Source organism: Quercus lobata, chromosome 8 (genome assembly GCF_001633185.2).
Source record: "Quercus lobata isolate SW786 chromosome 8, ValleyOak3.0 Primary Assembly, whole genome shotgun sequence".
NCBI classification, from domain to species: domain Eukaryota; kingdom Viridiplantae; phylum Streptophyta; class Magnoliopsida; order Fagales; family Fagaceae; genus Quercus; species Quercus lobata.
In genome coordinates this window covers 58441757-58460360 of record NC_044911.1, presented here as the reverse complement: position 1 = coordinate 58460360, position 18604 = coordinate 58441757, and positions in this window count along the sequence as shown.

The following is an 18604-nucleotide window of genomic DNA, read 5'->3' as shown; positions in this document are numbered from 1 at the left end:
CCCATACTTTCCTAATGTCCATATAAGTGTTAACTTCCAATTAATTTATATAACAAATGTAAACGATTTTTTTAGCTTAAATTTTCAAGTAATTAGTACATATGTGCAATGTCCAATTGTGTTCCAATTGACAAAAAACCTCTCTTGTGACAGCACTTTCTCAGTATAGTCACCTTCATCCTTCTAAAGCATGAACTGACTCTTTAGAGTTTCTTGTTAACATCTTCTTTGATCAAACTTTTATAACTTGTTTAGCTTCTCCCTTGTCTTAAAATTTTGTTAAACTTAACAGCCAACTCTTCTCCACCTCGTTACCAACCAAAATCACTTTTCTATTCCCCCCCCCCCCACTTCCACCCAAAACCACTTTTCTATCCCTCTCTTTATCCTTTTACAATTAGTGTTGGTGTCTCCTATAACTTTGTTAGGACATATGTGTTTCACTTGTTAAGAACATATGTCATGATTTTATGTAATTGGCTTATCCTTTGACAAAATGCACTTTACTTGTATTTGGGTAGATTTAGGATGTTTTAAATACTTCAAGAAACCTTGTTTCAAGATCTAGTATTGAAGCTTTCAAGTCTGTTCAAAAAAATAAGTTCAGAGTGCAAAATCATTAAAGCTCGACAGCTGGTCAACAACTGCATCTATTAAGCTTAAGGAAGCTGTTCTACATTTGGTGTGCTCGACAGCTGCTTGACACCTGCTATCTGTCGAGGTTTAAGATTTTCAGAATTTCAATATGATTTTTTTGGGATCCGTGAATATGTCTTTGGGCCTTCTTTTCTCCTAAACCTAGATATATAAAGGATCAGTTTAAGGGCCGTCAAAGTGTTCACAAGTTGCACAAGCTTTGAGAAAACTCTGTTCAAGCAAATTGTGACCGGAGACGAAGTTCTTACCGTAGTTCATCTCTTTCTCTTGAAGAAGTTGTTGTGTATGTGCACTGTAGGGTTTTGTGACCAAGCAACTTCTTGATCTTCATCGTGTGGATGAACTGAAGAACTTTGCAATCAACAACCTTCTTAGTTGGTGATTGAAGTCAAGTACTGGGATCCGCGCAATTGGTTAGTCATGTATTGGGAGTCGTGCATCTGAAAGGGGAAATGTTACTACAAAACAAGTCCAATTGTGTATTGGGGTAAATGTTTAACTGTAGGTTGGTAAGGTACTTGGATTCCTTTGCTTGTAACCGCTTGTTGTGATAATAGTGGAGTTTTGGGAGTGGTGACCTGAAAATCACCCGGTGGGGTTTTTGCCATTAGGTTTTCCCCATTCATAAACAAATCACCATTTCTTTTATTTTTCGCTGCATATTTAGTTTATTGGTGATTTGTTTATGCTACCTCGTGTTCACATAATAAATTGATTAATTAATAACTTGGCTAATTAATTAATTAATTTCTATCACAAGGGGTCATTCAGTTTGTAGCCTATCAAACTTGACACAAATTGAAATCTATAGCCACATAATTTGCACCCATCCTAGCTCTAATAGAAAAGAGAGAGGTTAAAGTGATGGGACTGAGTCGAAGGTCTAGGATGTTGATGAGGACATGATTGAGCATTGGGCCCATATACTGATAATGTATTAACAAACACCGCCCTTCAATGAAGACAAGTTGTTCAATTGGGCAAGGATGCCATAAAGTGTAATAGGTCCTTAATCAAGAAATTTCCTAGTGTGATTTCAATTAGATGCATACAATTTCTTAGTTTGCCGCATGCAAAGCTTCATTCAGGAACTTGGGAGCTATTAGAAATAGTGAGAGTGGTATGTGTTTGTTCATTTAGACCCCTTAAACAGATTGTTTAATCTAATATATTAACCAAGTGATTACTTAGATTAATTTTCAGATCTAGGTTAAACACAAATAAATCATATCATGCAAAGATGCAAAAAAATAAATAACACCACGATATGATGACCCAAGAAAACCATTAAAACTAACTATTTCAAGGTAAAAACCTGGAGAGGATTTGACCTAGCTATTCTCATGGTAAACCAATCCACTATAAGAGGATTGAAGTTTTTACAAAAGATTTAACCATAAATCTAATGCTACCTCCAGTAGTAACTTATTGACATAACCACGTGCAAGCTTTGAATCCACAAACTCCTCTTCTTGGATTTACAGCAACACAAGCCACCTTGCTTGTGACTTAGAGATCCTACTCAAAGGTTTTAGTAACACAAATTCTCTAGTTTGTGACTCCAAGACCACCCTTGAAGGTTTAGATCATCAACAATTGTTGATCTTGTTCTAGCAACTTCAGATCTACCGGATCTAATGATATGAGAATGATTTCCAGCAGTGACTTTGATAGAGGAAGGCACAATACCTTTTAGATCACATAAGAGCACCTCCAAAGTCTCAAAAAGCTCTTCAAAATGTGGCTAGGGTTTCCCTTTTATTTGTAGAGAGTGTTAAATGAAACCCTAAACGTTTAAGCAGAGTTTGGGCTGAAATAAAATTCTGCAGAAATTTCATGTTTGTGATTTTCGATCGGTCGGATCTAATTTTCGATCAATCAAATTTCACTAAATTTGAATTATTTGATTTTTGATTGGTTGGATCTAATTTTCAATCAGTCAGATTTCACTGAATTTGAACTCTTTTTTCTGTAGTTTGTATTTTCTTGTGTTCTTGCTTGTAACACCTTGAGCATTATCTAATAAACTCTATAGACTCTAAGATCTATACCTAGACAAGTTTGTGCTCATGGTTTACCAATTGTTCTAAACTTTTAAAACCTAACAGTATGAAAACAAAAAAGATTTTACGTCTTCCAAGTTGAGAACCTTTGTGATCTTGAACACAAACAATGCGAAGGCTAGTGATAAGTGGATAGAGATTTGTTGGTAGTGGAGTGTTGGACCCAAAACATGGTTTTAAGGAGATTCTCACTTAGTAGAGTCACACTATGGGTACAAACCTATGACATACGGTTAGAATACCATGATCTAGAGTTTGCAATTTTTCTGAGCAACATGTTGGGTGAATACATCCCATTTGAATGACAAGATTCTTTCCCTCGAAATATTTGATTCCTTTGCATTCTAGTGAAAGTGCATCCTTGGCAGCCACTCATCTCAAGATTCATTATAAAAGGGAAAGATTGTCGCTCCCTTCAGGGTACTTGTAAATACGAAAGTATTTTTAAACTCTACAAAGTGTGTGACCTAGTAAGTCACACAAGGCTATAATTTTTTCTAGAGATGCATGAATTTTAAGAGTGATGGATTAGTTGTTGCAAGGTCGAGGAGATATGGACGAATTCACTTTTGTGCTATGCTAGAAAAAAGAGAGAGAAAACCTAAGTAACACTAGTGTAGTGCTAGCTAAAGGTTATTCTGGTGCTCAAGTCAGGGATTGCAACTTTTTAAGTAGATATTAGGGTTTATTCTCATACATTAAGGTTATGGCCGGATCCCTTATATATGAGGTTGGAGTGGCTATGACCTTGGAAATCCTATATTTGTAGAGATTGCCATTAATCACGTTTGATTTGGTGCAATAACCTTCGTTTTTGGATAGGTGGTAGACTTGAGTTAACTCCTTGTAGGAGATACATTCTTTCCTTAGAGCATTGGCATTAGGTATGCCAAATGCTAAAATTCTAGCATTTGACATAGCAAACACTGAAAACCATACCTTATTTAATGTTATAAACCCAATTTTGTTTTACAACATGCTGCAATACCATTCTACTAACAAAATGGGTATTGTAGCATGTTTTAAAAAAACAAAAAAACAAAAACTATGTTTTATTGTTTCTTCTCTCTATTCTCTCCTCTCTCTCTTAATTTATTTTTTCTTTTTCCTCTCTCACACGAACCTCAAACCTCTCTTTTCCCTCTCTCTTTTGTCTTTCGTCTCTTCTCTCTTCTCCCTCTCAAACATCTCCCTTCTTTCTTGTCCCTATCTCACCGTGGTTGTGGGTTTTATTTTTTTATTCGGTTGTTGTGGCAATGGTGGGGTTGAGATCAACGGTGGCTGGGTTTTTTTTGTGGAGATCAACATTGTCTCTCTCTTGTCCCTCTCTCTCTCCTCGCCGCAAACCATTTCTCTCACCCTTTGCCATTGAGATTAGCTGGTAGAGATCGCATGTGTTAGAGTCTGGGCGGCTCTTTTTTTTTAGTTATGGATTGCTTGTGATTGTGGGTGGTGGTGGATTTCATGTCATTATGGATGATAGAGTAGACTTTGGTGGTGGTGGGATGGGATGTTTTGGTTTTTTTCTTTCTTTCTCTAGTGGTGGTGGGTTTCAACATAAAGAATGTGACTGTGATTTGTTATGGTGGTTATGGGTTTGAGGTGGTGATGATGATGGTGTTTTGGCTTTTTTTTCCGATGGTGGTGAGTTGAGAGAGAGAGAGAGAGAATTAGTGTGGAGGAAGAGAGAGTAAAGAGAGCTTCAGATTAGAGAGAGTGAGAGACTAGTGGGGGGGAAGAGAGAGAAATGAACAATAAATTATTAGGACATGAAATTAGAACATGTGATGTTGAGTGTACTACCAAATGCCATATTAATGTAGCAAAAGTAAGTTTTAGTGTGTGAAAATAAGCTCTAGCAACAAATTATAGCGTCACTAAAGGACATCTTTTGCGATGAACATAATTTCGTCACCAAATATATTCCAAGAATACTTATAGTGACAAAAATATTCGCCACCAAAAGTTTAAATTTTTAGCAACGAAATTTTTTGTTGCCTTAGAACAAATAAATTTTGTGCCCCATTTTTTTATTTGGCACCTAATTTTTTAGTGACAAAAATATTTTCATCACCAAAAGTTATTTTTAATATGTTGTGTGTGTTATTTTATTAAGTGCATGATGTATATTTAGGTTAAAGATTAGAGTTCTCTTAATAAACTCTTTGATTAAATATGGCCTATTAACATATAATGGAGGCCAGCCTACAAGCGGGGCAATCTTGAGTGCCTAACACATTTCCCAAGCCATACTCAAACTCCAAACCCATAATTTGGAATGCAGATCTATGCATGTAAGTAAGTGGCCCAAAATCGACCCCATTTTCACCATTCGTTTATTCCACTCTAGGCCGAGGTGTACTTACCATGAGGAAACCACTCGTCACGAGTGCTTTCACCCACACAGCCGATAGAGTATTTGCCTACAAAGGTTTTCCCTATTAGTCAACAAATCATTACATCAATTTAATTTTTGTTACACTCTTATTTAGATTGGTTATTTGTTTTGCCTCCATATTATTGCATGCATTTTGATTAATTAATCTACTTTGGTATTTTAATTAATTAACTGGTATTAATTGTTTAACACAACAAGTGGCACCAGAGCATGCACAAATGTTAGTAAAAGCATACTTAATTGTCTTGATTTTATTTTTGAATAAAAATTGGATTGACTGTTTGATGCTTTTATAATTGAGAGTGCAATGCTTGATCAAGAGTGATGTTTTGAAATTTTATCATGGATTGATTGCTTAGGGCAGGTGCTTGGTATCGTTTGTCATGTTTGCATATACTTATACTTGTTTCAACTTGAAAATTGACATTTTAATGATTCTCGATAGCTTTTCAATACCTTGTCGATAATGTGTGTTCTCCCTCATTACTTAGCCAATCCATCAAACTTCAAAGACAAAATCTAGGTTTTTCTCGATACCTCTTTGATCTATCGAGCCAATCTTCACAACACTCTATCTAGTCGATACCTCCTCAATACTTGGTCTATCTATCAAGACATTTTTATTGTTGACACCTACCCAATACCTTTTGATCCATCGAGTTTTAAAGCTTGATACCTCTCAATAACTCTTTGATATATTAAGAACATAGGTTCTATATATACTTGAGGTTCAGCCCAGATCATTTCAAACTCCTTCTCTTTGAAATTTCTTTGATTCCTCTTGATCTCTCTTGACTCAAACCACCAAAATCAAGCTTCCAACCTTGATTTCGGCCCTCTCAATCCTTAATCTTCTTGGTGAAGGTCCCTAATATCTCTCTCTTATCATGCATTTTCACATTCTCATGCATTTTAGACCTAGGTTTTCAGATTTTTAAGAATTTTGGGGTTTTATTGTATTAATTTTGAAATTTTTTGGGCTTTGAGTTTTGTTGGTTAATAATAGAATTGTCATGCATTGCATTCCTTTAGCATTTTGGAGTATGCTAATGCATTTTCTAGAACTATGTGCATAATTATGCTTGAATGTTGTAGTTTGGAATGGGTTTTGTGCCCTTTATGGAAGATTTGATTTAATGTCACATACTCATGCATTCCCATGCATTGTTCTTCACTTTTTTCTTCATATGACTTATTCTCCCTCTATCTATCTCTCCCTTTAGAGCTAATCTTCCTAATGGCACCCAAAAAGAGTATTCCAAAACATAACCTTATTTCACGTTCTTCTTCTGCTTCTTCTTCTATTCCTATTGCTATACGGTTCCATAACTCAAAATGTTGTACGAAATTTAAGGAAGACTTTTCTTTATTTTCTATTCATGTAGAATGTCAGGTTATTTTGTTTGATCTTACAAACACTATGGCACCCAAGACGTTTAGGTCTCGTGGATGGGAGTTCCTATGTCAACAAACAATTACCTACCCTAGTGTATACAAATAGGAGTCTTACTCCAACATACACACTTTCGATACCTCTATACCCAAGTTCATAACACGTGTTCGAGGTACAAGTATCATTGTTACTCCAGAGCTTATCTCTAAAGTATTCCATGTTCCATGGTAGTTAACCCTAATTACCCTAGAGCACTAGTACTCTTCTCTCTCTCTCTCTCTCTCGATGCATTGGCATCTCATTTTTGTGAATTCCCATCTACTTGGGGTCCGATCCTCAATATGGTAACTAGTGATTTTTCTAAAAATCCTTGGATTTTGAACATGATTATGACGTTCATACTCAATCCTCTCTTCATTATAACATATCACCGAAAGTTGTGCTTAGTTTCATTTTTTTTACTGGTGGTTTTATCCATATACTTTCCTTCATAGTTTATACCATTCATTCTAAATATGTATCATGATATTACAAATTGTTTGAAGTTCATTTTCCCCCTTTCTATGACTTAAATTCTCACTCATTTTCATGTCTTTTAACCTTCTTCTCCCTTCTATGTTATGGGTGCCTTATGGAAGGTGACTTTATCTAGGAGCAATTCTCAGTTGACGGCCAAGGCCAAGCAGCCTAGAGATGATTAGACTCCAACCCAGTGGGAGGAAACTGAGTTTTGAGCTGCTGAGGATGCTATTTATGCATCCCGACCTACATCTTCTTGTGCTCCATCTCCTTTTGGAGTGGAGGTGACTCTTACTGCCATTCTTGATTAGATGCTTCTCCTGTGAGATGACATTGGTACGATTTGGGAGCTTTAGTCTTCTCATTATGATCATCTAGCATGTATTACTAATAAGATGTCTCATATGAACACTTGGATAGGACATATTACACACTAGTGGTCTAGACTTGGTGGTTTTGCTCCTTCTCTAGAGTGTGACTCTCCTGTTAACCACTTTTTCCAATGGAGATGATGATGATGCTTCTGCTTCTACTTATGATGATAACATGACTAATTCCAATGTTCCACATTTGTTCATCATAACAAAAAAGAGTAGTTATAGAGTAGGTAGGTTAGTTGTTAGGGGGAGAGTACTTACTTTGAGGGATGTAGTGAGGATTATTGTAGAGTATAGGAGCTATCTCATGTACTTATGGTTTTTGTAAACCTCTGACATACATTTAAGCTTATTTGATATATACTATGTTGTATGCTATTTTCTTATATCATATGTGCTTTTCTTTTCTTATCTATTGCATGTGTTGATTCTTTTATATAACTTATCTTATATTCCACACATGATGCCTTGATGTATCTTCTTTAGTGTTTCAGTTAAAAGACATGTTGTAAAGTCATATTCATAAATTGATCTCTCTTGTTGCAAAGTTTTTCAAGAGTTCAAGTATTAGAGTAGACTTATTTTTTGTGTAATTTTGAGTAGAATGTATTCTAGGACATTCATTGTACTCTTCTAGTTTTCTCAAAGATTGCCTAGGGGGAGACTATTAGGATCATATATTTATGTAATTAGCATATCCTCTGACAAAACATACTTTACTTGTAATTGGTAGATCTAAATGGATTCAAGATTATCATGACAAATGGTTTTATTTAAGACATGAAGATTACTTAAGAAACAATACAAGAAAAGCGAAATAGGTTGTCTTGATACCTAGCTCAACACCTCTAATCTATCAAACTTTAATGAATCGCGATACCTACCTCTATACCTTCAATCTATTGAGGTATGCAGATCTGTATCCGGCCCATGATGACAAGGCTTTTCTAGGGTTTCATGCTCTAGGTTTCCAGAGGATATAAAAGCAATATTTTATAGTTATCATCACACATAGAGACACTCATAGAGAAACTCATATTGAAATACATGCTTTTTGAAGCTACTTCGCTCTTGTGCGACATAGGGTTTTGTAACCAAGTTGCTTTCAAGTCTACAAGCATGGATTGAAGAATTTTGCATCTAACAACAATGATCAAGTTGCTATAAAGTTAGACATGAAGTGGATATTTGTGCATTGAAGAAGTACCTACAAGACCAAGTTTAATTGGAGATTAGCATAAGGGTTCAATTGTACTTTAATATTTTGGGATAGGCTGGGTAGTAGTAAGATTCTTTATACCTGTAACCGCTTTATCTCAGTTAGTGGATTCTTAGGAATGGTGAATTGAAATTCACCCGATGGGGTTTTTGCCTACAAAGGTTTTTTTTCCATTAGTCAACAAATCACTGTGTCAATTTAATTTCCGCTGCATTCTAGGTTAGATTGGTAAATTGTTTATGCTTCTAAGTTATTGCATGTAATTTGGATAATTAATCAACTTAGATAATTGAATTAATTACCTGAGGTCAATCGTTTAACCCAAATGTGAACACAAAATCTCATGTTTGGAAAGAAAACAATTGAAATTGTTTCACAAATGTATTTTTGTATTAATAAATTTGTGGGTACAATTCTTCATATTTGGATTCTAATGCAATAGAATAATTTTCTAATTTGATCTTCTAGGAAGTCTTCAATTCAAGTATTGCATTGATGTGGTCTTGACTTGAACACAACATATCTTCCACTTGGATTGAAAGATCTTTGGCAATGAACATCTGGCTGTATGCTTGTTAGAGATATCTTGTTCCTCACGTTCTTTGAGTTCTTCGTGTGTTTTTTTAATCCAATAAATTTTCGATGGATCAAAGTATTTGAATTTTTTAGAGGTTTTAATCCTGATTCTAGTAAAATTTTGAGACTTGAGAGAATGATTTGGATGAATGTTCTTTGTCTTTGAAGATTTGTAGTGGAAATATTTTGGGGCTTTAGAGGCTCGGATCCATAAAGCTTCATTAATTTGCAGTCCCTTAATGTTTATGGAGGCTTTTGAACTTGATTGCAATGAACTTTGAGATCTAGAAGGATAACTTGAATGATTTTGCTTTGATTGTTGTTCATATTTGAAGGTTGAAGTTCTTGGAGGCTTTGGAGCTTGATTCCCGCAGAGCTTCAAGACTTCTAAATGTTTCTAAATCTCCCCCTATAAGACTGAGGGGAGTCTCTATTTAGAGGAGTATTGAGGAGATTTGGTGACACTTGATTGACCATGAGCAGTAACACATGTCATAATTTGAATGGAGAGACAATCATGAGCAGTAACACATGTCATAATTTGAATGGAGAGACTTTATGTCTTGCTCTCCAAAGGACACATGTCGTTATTTAATTAGCCAAATTGTATTAATTTAAAATAATACATGGCAGTATTTTGTTAAACTTCTTATGTTATTTATATTAAATATTAACACATGCAACGTGTGATTGATGCTTAGATATTCTTTGTAATTTCTATTCGATGAAACTTGGAATGTTTCTATTGGTCTCCAAATGATTACGATGGAATCTGCTAAATAGCACATGGCATCTTATGATTGGTTGAAAATTTTCTACTTTTACATCAACACAATGGTTGAGATTGAAAGTTGTTTTTTTCAACTCATTATCAACCCTCAAAAGCTATTGCATCCGGTAACTAAACGTGGAAGACCCAAGTAATGTTGCAAAATATAAACAAATAAGAGAAGATTTGAATGCCGATCTGAAAAATGGAATAAGTGATGTAGGTGTTAGGGTTAGTGCCCTTAAATCCTATTGTAAGATGCTATGTATGATTTTAAGTATGTTATTATTTATGACTTAATAATGTGATTAATAAAGTTTCTTTATTATTATTATCTAAAATAATGGTAACATGAATATTTGGACATTATCATATAATCCATAAGATGCATAGTATGTGATTTATGTGAAAGGTCACAGAAGATATAAATCACAAGTTCTTTGTAACTCGGAATTATAGTTCGTAGTCGGCGACGAAATTGGGCATTTCATCTACGAAGACTATAACATATCAACTAAGATAATTTGTCTTGATCATGGAAGTGGAGACAGTTGATATGTTGATATGTTTTAAGAGTTAAGACATATTGAACTGGACTGCTGTAAGAGTTATTATTCTCCTAACGACTGTCAAATGAATAATAAGTCTCATGACTTCTATTTATATGAACTCTTAATCTTGAGAGAATAATGGACCTGATCATGGAGTGTAGGTTGCTTTGATATATCAGAAGTGAGATCTAAAGTAATGGTCAAAACCTCAGTATGTTGGGCAGCAACATCTAGTGTTGATGGAACATATATTCTCAAGATGGAATTCATAATCTCTTAACGGAGATATCTAATATTCCCTTGAGATAAGTTTAATGGGTTCAGTTATTCAAAGAGTTAGGCCTAACCACTTTGGTAAGAAATTACTAAAGTATATATTTACGAAATCAGATTTCAAAAATATATGATGAATAACTTTAAATAATTAAACCGGGTACTCAAGGATTAAGATGTAATAATCTACAAAGTCGCAGTCTTCATTCATGACTTTGTATTACTACGAATATTTATGAAGGGATTGCATGTATAATAAAGTCTTGAGATATAATTTATTAATAAGGCCTATAGTGCAATTATATTTATATAGTAGTATTAAACATAATTAATGGTAACTTTAGACTTGTCAAGAGTTGATAGAAAAGTCTAAGGCCCATTGGAGCTAGTGTCTTATTGGTCCCTTTTGGTCCCATTCCAAGCCACACACTAAAGCCCAATTGGAAAGGCCCAATAGACCAGTCCAATTAGATAATCAATTAGTTATAAAGGGAGAAACATACATAATTTTTTATTAGAAAAAATTAGAAAAAGAGAGACATCATTGTGAAATGGGGTGTGTGTGTGTGAGTGAAGGCACTCGATTATTCTCCCTTGGAAACTAATTGAGAGACCACACTTCTTGGGTCTAAAGTAGAATTGGAGTGAAGATTAAAAGTGTTCCTAAGTACTTATAATCTTTTGTTTTGAATTTCACCACACCAAGGTAAGCTATCTTGTTCTTAAATTTTGAAATTTACATGGTGCATGTTATCAATCATGAATGAAATAGATCAATGTTTGTTGCTTTTGCTGTGTGTTTTGTATGAGATACAAAACCAAATTTTTCATCAGTGGGTACAATAGGCAATAATGGACTAGGCATAAAAAGGTGATCGCTACACCATTTTTTTTTCATACTAGTACGAAAGAGCCAAGCTAAAAATTGCCCAAGGGAATGGAATGGAATGGAATGATCATAAGGGAATGAAATGTATTTAAGCAAGGGAAAGGAATGGAAAAGAATGGAATGGAATGAAATTAAGCAATCTTGATTGGATGTTTTAAAATAAAGGAATGAAAATGAATGGAATGTAAGTAATCTTGTTTAGAGTAACATAGAGGGAATGGAATGGAATCATGTTATGACAGTATTACTATTAGACCCATATTTTAAAATAAAAGGTTTAATATATAGGGGTATTTTGGTAGTTTTAGTAAAAAATTCATTAAACCTAATTCCATTCCCTCACATTCCTCCCAATTTTGGGGGGACTTTAAATTTGAGATTTTAAGGGAATAGAGAGGAATGAGTGTTCCCTCCTACCAATTCCATTCCAGGCACTTAAACTCTCAAATAAGGGAATGGACTTTCCATTCCCTCAATTAAACTCCCAAACAAGGAAATGGAAGAATATTCTAAATTATTCTTTTCATTCCTTTCCATTTCATTCCATTCCCTACTCCCAAATGAGGGCTAAAAAGTATCAAAGATATCAAGGTGAACAAGATAAAAGTGGAAGGGCATTTGAAGAATTGTATCTTAAAGAACTTCTCTAGTTTATACACCACAAAAAATTTCTTGTCTTTCAAGGAAATTTGCACTCAAATTATCCTTTTCAATTTTCCAAAATAGCAACAAAGTCAAGAATCGATAAAGACTTTACAAGAGAGGAAGTCACGAAGTTTTTTTTTTTTTTTTTTTTTTTTTTTTTTTTTTTTTTTCCAACTAGGAAGGTGAAGGCCAAGGGCCCATATTACACACACTCTCTCTCCATTATATTTTCTTCTAGCCTAGAAATAACTAGTATATTTTTTTTTGAGAATTTATTTTAATTTTTTTCGTTTATCTCTCTCTCTCTCTCTCTCTCTCTCTCTTTGTGTCTCAAAGGAATAGTGTACTTGGGGCCGAGCATGTTAGATAAAGCAAGAAAGACTGAAGACCAACTCGACTTTGAGAGCTAGTGGCGCCACACTCCAATTCGATTGATTTTTGCATTTGGTGAGGCTGTCTTATCTGTCTAAAATTGGGACAAATAGTAGTTTAGTTGTTGGAATATTCACATGTGAGTGAAGTATCATATTAAGTACTTGATGAAGCCAAATTCATCATTTGATAAGTTTTTCCAGAGACTTCAGACGAAGTATAAACTAATGGATTTGTATTCCTACATAAGATAAAAATGGTGTTCTCTCGTAAAGGTCACCGGCATGGTGCCAGTCAATGAGCCTCCGATGACAAAGTCAAGTGTTTGAGAGAGAGAATAATAAGGATTGAGAGTATTATGTCATATGTAAGTAGCTTTGTTTGGGTTTTGATGTGATTTATATGGGATTTGGTCGTTGGAGGCTTTCAATGGGGGCCTTATTGCCTTTTTGTAAAGCTTCTATTTACTTAATGAGGTGATTTGAAGATCCCCCAACAGTCATGTCTACCTATTCGTCTGTTTGTAATGATTGGCTTTGGTCAGCCATCGATTTCTTGGGATGATAGGAATTTATCGGTTCATCATTTGCCCCCTATTCCATGATTGTCGTTACATGTATTGATAGTCTTAGGAATGCAAACAGTCACCTCGTGCCAGACATGGCTTTTGGGATTCCATTTCTTTCGCATTTAATGCGATGTAATGGCACTGCACACATCATGGCCACATGTCGTGTGTTGATTGGTTGGAGATGGCATGCCTCTCGATGAAACCCTTGGTTTTTCGGTGATTTCATTTTTTGATGGCACCTTTTTAAACTTTTTTCTCCTTCTTATCTTCTCATTTCTTCTATCTTGTCTTCATTTCTCTACAACTTTTCTTCTTCCAAGCTCGAATTTTCTTTAGCCTTTCTTCTCAGGTATGGTTTTGTCTTCCTTTACTTGAATTTTACTCTTTTTCATGAGTTAATGGTTGATTATTCTAAGGTTGGGAATCTCTCCCCTTTTGTTTCTTTTTTCTTTCTCGTCTAGGGGCTTTTCTTGAGTCTTCAGGTGTCATTGCCCCTAAGTTAAGCTTTTTGCTTCTAAGGATAGTGTTCTAAGATCGGTTTTGACCGATTTTTACCCCTTTGTTACATCAATACTTGAATTGTTCCAATCCCTTTGAGAAATGTTAGTGGAAGAGAGGGTAGGGTTTAAGATTAGGTCCAGTGATTTAGATACGGGTTTATCGTCTAGTGATAAATGCGTAGAGGTGGAGGTGGAAACTGCCGCCTCGGTGTCGTCATCGTCACAACCTTCTTCTTCAAAAACAAAACTAGAGATTTTAATGCTCTTAATGAAAAATGTACCTTAGACAAGGATACCCTTATTAGGTTTAGGGATCGGTTCCAATTTCCAAATGAGACAAGGGTTCATCTCCCTCGTTCAAGTGAGAAAGTCTACACCTTTACTCATGGTGAAGTGTGCTCCTATGAGGTTGTGTTCCTGAGTGGCCTTAGGTTCCCCATTTGTCCTTTCATAATAAAGCCCCTTCATCACCTAAACATAAATCCTGGGCAACTTAAGCCAAACTTGTGGAAGATCGTCATTAGTTGCATGGAGATATGGATGATTGTCAATGACGGAGATACGATAAGGTTGGACGAGTTTGTTCACCTATATCATTTAAAAGAGTCGAAGGACTTTGGGTATTATAAGCTTGTACCTAAGGATAGAAAGGCTATGCTCATCGTTAAACTTACTTCGTCATTCTGTTACTAGAAATCTAGATACTTCTTTGTTTATGGTGGTGGTTGGGAAACTCCCTTTGAAGACCTCTGGGGTGATGTTCCTAGGCTGCTGTGTAGATGGGAGACCCCAAAACTTGGTGCATTGTTTATTGCAACAAATATTTTAATGACTTTTTAAGTATATCGTCCATGTCTGGTTCTGACTCCTATTTTGTATTTTTTGTTCCTTTGTAGCTAAAGCTCGTCCAAAGTTAAAGAGCGGGTACAAGGTACGAGTTAAGGTAGCTTTTGATTACACATGGACTATAGATGACTTTGATGATCTTATTGATCCTCATACTTTATCTCATCATTTTTTGGGTCTTGAGCCTTCCCCCTTCCTCTTAAGGGCTATAGAGAAATAGGAGAAGAGTAAGCTTTGTAAAAAAAAAAATTTATGTTCGTGTATAGTTTTATCCATGTGTTTTGTGCTAACTTCTTCCTCATATTGTCATGTAAGAGATGACAACCCAGTTTAACCAAGAAATGTATGCACGAATGAAGGCCAAAAATGCCTAGCATCGGTTAGAAGAGGCCGAATGTGACTAAGAAAGAGGTTGCTAAGACGACCTTGTCTATAGAAGACCCATGGTGGTGATCAAGGAAAAAATAAGCTCGATGTCAACATCTGGGAGGACGCTGCAGCTGCCCTGGGAGAGCCCACAATGTTATTACTCTTGACAAACTTAAGAGTCTCTCTGGGGTACCTTCTCACGAACTGGTGAATCACCACATTCACATGCTCGTTCAGCTATCCTTTTTTCCCTATGTCTTCATATAAGCATGTACACACATTTCCTTTTTCTTATGAATGGTTCTCTCTTTTCTTGTCAGGTGCTGGGAGAGATGATTCACATCACCACTGAGTATCTTAACAATAAGGAAAGGGTGGTCATGGCCAATTCTAAGGTTGAGGCACTTGAAGCTAAAAGTTCCAAGCTGAGGAAGAATATTATAACAGCTATGGATGGTGGGAACAAGGAGAAGGAGCAAGTTAAGGCCTTGACTAAAGAACTTCAGGTGGAAAAGCTATTGACAATGCAAAAAGACGAGCAACTCTAGTCTACCAACCAAAAGATCAACTCTACAGGAGCCAAGGTCATGCAAGCTTTCCAACTTACTGATGAGTACAACACCATTCTGTTTAGCTTATTTCAATGGCTTCGAACTTCTAATAAGGTACTTAATGAAGCACAATCCTAGCATTGACTTGGAAGGCCTGGACTTTGAGTCAGTAGACAAGGAAATGGAAGCTGACAAAGCTGCTGAGACCGCTGTTGTTGCTCCTACAGAGGGCAATGTACCCAAGGCTAAAGGTGATGCCCCCGAACCTATGGTTAGAGATGATACTGCTTAAGTTCTCTATTTTTTTTTCTTTTCTTTTATGGTTCCCTACTTGTTTTTGGGCATTTTATTCCCACACATCTACCTAACTTTTTATTTTGAACAATATTCCTTTTTATGTTGAAGCTGATTTTCTGTTTATTTGCTCATAGTATGCATGCTTGTGTTTTTATTCCTCAGCATGAGATTCTATTTAGAATTTTCATTTTTTTATCGTCAGAGACTCGTATTCTCCTTTAAGAGAATCCATATTGTTCAGACGATGACGTGATTTATATTCTCTTTAAGAGAATTTATGTTGCTTGGCTAACAACATGATTGGTATTCTCCTTAAGAGAATCTATGTCACTCTTGGTTCTTCATATGACATGTATTCTCTTTTTCAGAGAATTTATATTATTTGGATGACAACGTGATTTGTATTCTCTTGAAGAGAATCTATATCACTCTTGGTTCACCATATGATTTGCGTTCTCTTTTGAGAGAATTTATATCATTTGGCCTTGTCATGTGATTTACCTCATTTTTGGTAAGGATTTTTATCACTAGTTTCATCATGTGATTTACACTCTTTTTGGTAAGGATTTATCATTGGTTGATCGATTCAGTATACTCGTGAAGGCTGTGAATGTGTACTTCTTTTATTGAACTACTTTAAAGCATAAGTGAAAAATGTCAACACTTACATATATTTAACATCTACTGATAATATCTTTTAAGGTGTTCAACGTTCCAAGGACGAGGTAATTTCTTCCCATCCACGGATTCCAAATGGTAACTTCCTTGTCTTAAGTAATGGATGATCTTGTAGGGGCCTTCCCAAGTTGGTCCTAATTTTCCTTGGGTTGGATCCTTGGTTGCCGGTGTGATTTTCTATAGCACGAGGTTTCCTACATCAAATCTTCTGAGCTTCACTATCTGGTTGTAGTATCTAGCCATCTTCTGTTGGTATTTCGCTATTCTTTGGGACGCTTTAGTTCTCACTTTGTCCAGGCAATCCAAGTTTATCTTTGGTTCTCTATTATTGCCGTAGGTGAGATTGAAAGATGTTTCTTCTATTAGGGTTCTGGTCATGATTTGATATGCCCATAGGACACAAAGTAGCTCATCTGGTCATCAACCCTTTGCCCCCCTAGTAGAACTTTGATGATCTTCAACAGTGTTCGAATAGTTACCTTTGTCTATCCATTGGCTTAAGGGTGCCCAAGTGAAGAGAATTGATTCTTGATTCCAAGGCTCGAGCAGAATGATCTGAATCCTTGGCTGTCAAATTGATAGCCATTATCTCATATTATCATCCTTGGTATGCAGAACTTGCAAACTATGTTCTTCCATACAAAACAGAGGAGTAGAACCCGAAGAGTTGGCAAGCAAATTAGATACGGCGGAGTCTCTTTGCCTCCCTTAATACCCATGTGTCAGAACTGACTGTATGCTCTATATTCTAGCTCCTGTAATTGTTGCTAGAGCTTCTGCTTCTACCCACTTGGTAAAATAGTCAATTGCTGCAAGTAGGAATTTTACCTATTTTTTACCTTAGGGCAAAAGACCTACTACGTCAATTTCCCATTGTGCAAATGGCCATAGTGATGTTATGGTCGTCATTTTCTCCTTAGGCACTCATTGGAAGTTTCTATATGTCTGGCATCTGTCACATCTTCTAATGAACCCTTTGGCTTCCTTTTGCATCGTGGACCAACAATAACCAGCCCTGATGATCTTTCCTACTAAGGACCTTGCTCCTGAGTGGTCTCCACATATGTCTTCATGGACTTCATCTAAGATATACCTAGCTTCGTCCTGTTCAATGCACCTCAAGTAAGGTAGTGAAAATTCCCTTTGTAGAGTACGTCGTTTAGGATTGTGAACCTAGTGGCTTACTTCTTAATTTTTCTTGCCGTCTGAATTTGATGGTAATTGTCTATCCTTGAGGTATAGTAGGATTGGGGTTATCCAACTAGCATTATCTTGTATAAAAAAGGTGTGGAATTCTTCAATGCTAGGGGACTTTTGTATCTCCAGCTTCAGATCTAGCAAGCTTGTTCCATCTTCTGGATGCGTATGTAGCCACCTCATTTGTTGTTGAGTTCTAACTTCGTGGGACTTGTATGAAGTTTACTTGATCTAATTCCCTGACTATTTGGCTCGTTAGCTTTAGGTACTTTTGCATCCTGCTTTCTTTTGCTTCATACTCACCGTTGATTTGCCCTATTTCTAACTTTGAATCACTTTTCAAGAGTATGTTTTTGGCTCCCAAAGACCTTGCCACCCTAAGCTCTGTTAGTATCGCCTCATACTCCACCCTGTTGTTGGTGGTAGGGAATTGGAGTTATACCCCATATTTTAAGATGTCTCACTCTGAGGAAGTAAAGACGACTCCAAATCCACACATATTCGGTGCTGACGATCCATTTGTGTGGAATATCCATAATGTTGCTGTATCTTGCATATTCTTGTCTTCTAATAAAGCAAATTCAACAATAAAATGAGCTAATACCTAGGCTTTTATTACCATTCGAGGTTTGTACTCAATGTCGAATTGGCTTAGTTCAATTGCCCACTGTACCATTCGCCCTATTGCTTATGGTTTGTTCATTGCCTTTTTGATTGGTTGGTTCTTCCTTACTAGAATAAGATTTGCCTGAAAGTATGGACGCGACTTCCAAGATGCGTCGATTAGGGCAAAAGTGATCTTCTCCATGCGTGGTTATTTTGCTTTTGCCTTCTAAAAGGCTTAGCTAATGTAGTATACTGGGCATTGAACTTTAGACTCTTCTTGAATTAATG